Source organism: Tupaia chinensis, unplaced genomic scaffold (assembly GCF_000334495.1).
Source record: "Tupaia chinensis unplaced genomic scaffold, TupChi_1.0 Scaffold142270_1, whole genome shotgun sequence".
Taxonomy (NCBI): domain Eukaryota; kingdom Metazoa; phylum Chordata; class Mammalia; order Scandentia; family Tupaiidae; genus Tupaia; species Tupaia belangeri.
The window spans coordinates 112,729-116,818 of record NW_006202119.1 but is presented as its reverse complement, the minus strand read 5'-3'; the positions used below and the strand labels follow the sequence as shown (position 1 = coordinate 116,818).

The 4,090-nt window shown below is 39.4% G+C and overlaps 1 protein-coding gene and 1 pseudogene across 5 annotated transcripts in view; one reads left to right on the top strand and one right to left on the bottom strand.

The window, feature by feature from the left end:
- The window catches only part of PFKFB1 (6-phosphofructo-2-kinase/fructose-2,6-biphosphatase 1), a 129,690-nt gene that overhangs the window by 28,369 nt on the left and 97,231 nt on the right, over positions 1-4,090 (top strand). The window lies entirely within an intron of this gene.
- Positions 1,494-4,090, bottom strand: part of LOC106733261 (26S proteasome regulatory subunit 4 pseudogene) — a 20,611-nt pseudogene continuing 18,014 nt past the window's right edge.

The window sequence follows — 4,090 nt, the reverse complement described above, 5'->3', positions numbered from 1 at the left end:
TTACACTGCTGGTGGGAATGTAAATTAGTCCAACCACTGTGGAGAACAATTTGGAGATTCCTCAAAAATCTACAAATAGAACTGCCATATGATCCAGCAATCCCATTTTTTGGCATCTACCCAAAGGACAGAAGAATTCCCCATTGGAAAAGTGCTTGCACATCGATGTTCATTGCGGCACTTTTCATGATTGCTAAGACATGGAACCAACCCAAATGCCCCCGTACGGATGAATGGATTGAAAAACTGTGGCACATATACTCTATGGAATACTATTCAGCCATTAAAAACAACAAAACCCTGGCTTTTGACAGAAAGTGGAAGAATATGGAAGATTTACTGCTGAATGAAGCAAGTCAGGCTATGAAGGAGAGACACTGTATGTCCCCATTTAACATATACCAAATGACCACACTCTGTAACTGAAACTGACGGGCTAAAGGATGTACAAACAGTAGAGGTGGATGTGTATGCCAGATGTGGGGTGTGTGGAGGATTGGGGCCTGGGGAAGAACATTTGGAGGAGGGATACGAAGACAGCATTTTTGAGACAGGGAGGTAGTGTTGATATATTTTGATCAACTGGACCAGGGAGAAATGTTCACATATTGAAATGATCACCCTGTAAGCTAAATAATGTGATTGAATGTATTAAAAAATGTAAATAAAAAAAGAGAACGATGGCACAAAGAGAAAATCTTTATCTGACAGTGAATCTGATGATAGCAAATCATAGAAAAGAGGTGCTGCTGATAAACCAAGAGGCTTTGCCAGAGGTCTTGATCCTGAATGAATAATTGCTGCCACAGACGGCAGTGGAGAGTGGATCTTTCTCATGAGATGGAAAAATGAGGCAGACTTGGCACTGGCAAAAGAAGCAAATATGAAATGTCCTCAAATTGTAATCGTTTTTTATGAAGAGAGACTAACTTGGCATTCTTGTCCAGAAGATGAAGCTCAATAATTGCTTGAGTTGTTTATATATAATCTGGGTCTCGGATTTTGATTTACTATTGTGGAGCAATAACTGCATTCTAATGAAAAAAAAATTGATATGTTTGTTTTGAAAGTGGTATTGGGAAATTGGGGGGGGGGGTTGTATCCCAATAGCACTGGTTACTTTGAACAAATGAAAGCTTTCTATAATTGCTTCCTTATTGGAAAAAAGCATTTCATACCATGGTATTTTATCCTCTGGATTTAGGAACAGGTTTTCTAGATGTTGGGGAAATGTATTATTTTCATGAACTTGTGTTTAACTCACATGTCTCAGTAACAGTCTGGGTTTTTTGCTTTTCATCTTTGTGTGTGTGTGTGTATACATAAGATAATACGTAAATGGCTTTCTGTTTTTGAAAGCTTCACCAAAACAAAACAAAACAAAACAAAAAACAAAAAAATAAAATAATAATAATAGTAAAAAAAAATCAGTCAGAACATGCATTCTGGGCACGTTCTCAACCTTGTTCCCCACCTCTGGAAACTTCCAACCACTTTCCTGAAGCGATGGTGGTTCACTAGAGATAGAGCCCCTCAGGGGTGCCTTCTTGTTTTTTATAAAGAACATTTTCTTTAGATTTTTTTGAAGTCTTCATTTGTTACTTTCATTCTCCGTTCTCTTAAGGCCATCAAGCCAACTTCTGTACAAATTGCCTTGATGTCGGCACCAGACAGGTCATCCTTAGCCATGATCAGGTCATTCATGGCTACATCATCGGCCAGCATCATCCTGCTTGTGTGAATCTGAAATATGCGCTTCTTGGTCTTTTCATCGGGCAAGGGGAACTCAATCTTCTTGTCGATGCGACCTGATCTAATAAGCGCTGGATCCAGTCTCTATTCTCTTTGTGGCCATAATAACTTTCACATCTCCCCTTGAATCAAATCCATCCAGCTGGTTCAAAAGTTCCAACATTGTTCACTGAATTTCTCTTTCACCACCAGAATTCGAGTCATACCTTTTGGTCCCAATGACATCGATTTCATCAATAAACACAATGGATGTTGCATGCTCTTCAGCAACTCGAAAGAGTTCCCGTACAAGTTTGGGCCCATCACCCAGGTACTTCTGAATCAGTTCAGAACCAACAACTCTCAAGAAAGTGGCTGAAGTTTGGTTTGCAACTGCTTTGGCTAACAATGTTTTTCCTGTGCCAGGGGGACCAGAGAGAATGACCCCCCTAGGGGTCTTTTTAATATTCAGGATGGGTGAGAAGAAGCTCCACAGATTCCTTAATCTCCTGGATTTGGTTGTTTAATCCCCCAATATAGGAATAGGTCTCTTGCAGGACTTTTTCCACCTTCATCACTGTGACCAAAGGACCCGTGTCATCCATCAGCACCCCTATAACTGCATGCACCTTGTGGTTGAGCAGACTGAGCAGCCTGGTTCCAACAGATCCTTGTCTACAAATTAAAGAATGCTGACTCTCACATAGTCGACCGCGGTTCTTGTCCTGGACCTGGTGGCTTAAAACTCACGCCGGGCGCGTGTGCGTGCATGTCCAGGATCCTGAGAGGAGAATGGAGGAGAAGGGATTGTGGCATGGCCACTACCCCCCGCCCCCCGGGGGGTGATTTCTCACTTTCTATCTCTCTGTCTCTCTGTCTGTCTGGTGAGCGCACATGCCCTATAGCAAAAACCTCTCATAAAAAAAAGGGATGTGCTTCCACTTTTTTTGTGTCCTTTTTGATTTCCTTTTTAAGATTTTCATAGTTTGCTTTTTAGAGGTCTTTGACTTCCTTGGTTATTTTTATTTCTAAATATCTTATGCTTCTTGTGACTATGGTAAATGGGATTACTTTCTTCAGTTCTATTTCTGTCTGCTTGTTTGTATATAGAAATGCTATAGATTATTGTAAGATAATTTTATATCCTGCCACTGTACTGTATGCATTTACTACTTTGAGGAGTTTTCTCAAGGATATTACTGGGTCTTCTATGTAAACACTCATGTTATCTACAAACAGAGACACTTTCACTTCTTCTTTTGCTATTTAAATGCCTTTTATTTCCTTATCTTGTCTGAACGTATTGGCTAGGACTACCAGTACTATATTGGATAGGAGCAGAGAAAGTGGGCAGCCTTGTCTTTTCCCAGTTTTAGTGGAAAAACATTAAGCTTTTCCCAATTCAGTATAGTGTTACCTAGCTTTTCCATAGATGGCTTTTATTATTCTGAGAAACAGTCCTTCTATGCCATTTGACTGAGCATCTTAATCATGAAAGGATGTTGTATTTTGTCAAATGCTTTTTGCGAATCAATTGAAATGATCGTATGTTTTTTATCTTTCCTTCTGTTAATATGGTGTGTTACATTTATGGCCTTGCATATGTTGAACTACCCTTGCATTCCTGGAATAAAACCCACCTGGTCATGATGAATAATCTTTTATACATGCTCTTGAATAAAGTTAGAAAATATCATGTTGATAACTTTTGCATCTATATTCATTGGTGATATAGGTCTGTAGTTTTCCCTTTTTGTCATTCCCTTATCTGTTTGGGGAATGAAAGTAATGGTGGCTTCATAGAATGAGTACAGAAGGGTTCTTTCCTTTTGGATCTCTAGAAACAGTATAAATAGGATGGGGGGTTACCTCTTCTTTAAAGTTTTGTGAAATTCAGCAGTGAAGCCATCAGGACCTGGACTTTTATTTGTTGGGAGATTATTTATTTATTTTAATTTTTTTTTAATACATTCAATCACATTATTTAGCTTACAGGGTGATCATTTCAATATGTGAACATTTCTCCCTGGTCCAGTTGATCAAAATATATCAACACTACCTCCCTGTCTCAAAAATGCTGTCTTCGTATCCCTCCTCCAAATGTTCTTCCCCAGGCCCCAATCCTCCACACACCCCACATCTGGCATACACATCCACCTCTACTGTTTGTACATCCTTTAGCCCGTCAGTTTCAGTTACAGAGTGTGGTCATTTGGTATATGTTAAATGGGGACATACAGTGTCTCTCCTTCATAGCCTGACTTGCTTCATTCAGCAGTAAATCTTCCATATTCTTCCACTTTCTGTCAAAAGTCAGGGTTTTGTTGTTCTTAATGGCTGAATAGTATTCCATAGAGTA